Source organism: Penaeus monodon, chromosome 28 (assembly GCF_015228065.2).
Source record: "Penaeus monodon isolate SGIC_2016 chromosome 28, NSTDA_Pmon_1, whole genome shotgun sequence".
Taxonomy (NCBI): Eukaryota; Metazoa; Arthropoda; class Malacostraca; order Decapoda; family Penaeidae; genus Penaeus; species Penaeus monodon.
This window is the reverse complement of record NC_051413.1, coordinates 39932714-39933599: the sequence shown is the minus strand read 5'-3', so window position 1 is coordinate 39933599 and position 886 is coordinate 39932714.

The window sequence follows — 886 nt, the reverse complement described above, 5'->3', positions numbered from 1 at the left end:
GTCCTTGCCCGTCTAGCTAGTACAATAGAGATGGGAGGATACTAACTGTGAGCGTCTGAACAGCGAGACATGAAAGGGAATGAGAAACTAAACTTATGAGTCACGAAGGAAAGGAAGAGGTCAAGTGAGGTCATGTACTCAGACATTTTTACCGTTAACGTTGAATTTCATAACGATTATAAAATCAAATAACCCGTCGACGGCTTAGTGACGGCCGCTCGTACAAATAGATTCCATTAAACACTAGCGTTTCTAAATGACTTTGATATTGAACTTAGAATTTCACTACACTGACCTCAACTCAGCGACATGATCTTCCAGTTCACTATAAAATTTGAACTTTATCTTCTGTCATGACCTAACTTGCATGGTCATTCGATATGTGCTGCTGACTGCATGAGCTCTCGTGCATGACCTTCGAAAGTGACATCGCTATGCTTGACCTCTCATTGCATGACCCTGCAAGATATTAGGGGTCCCGGGCCTCTTTGCTGCTAACAGTGTCATGAGTCAGTAAATAAACTTCAGGGACGAGGGGTTGATGAGGGGGGGGGGTAAGAGGGAGAGGGGCATAGGTGCGAGGAGAGGCTTCAGAGGAATAATCCCATAAGCTTAGTGAATTAATCTCGAAATATGACGGTTCGTCTGGAAAAAAATCTACTGCACGGTACGTGTGCGTGATTAACTTTCAAGCAGGCGTTCAGGGGGCGGTCTCGCTGCTTGACCTAGCACAATCTTTCAGTCAAATAGATTTTTTAAAAGTGTGATTCGTTGTCGCCAAAACTTTGACTGGCTAGGATGGCTTCCATGGCCCTCTTCGTAAACTTTATGAAGAGAATTATAATTGTAAATTCGGAAGACGTTTATCTTCATGTCTAAGGGAAAA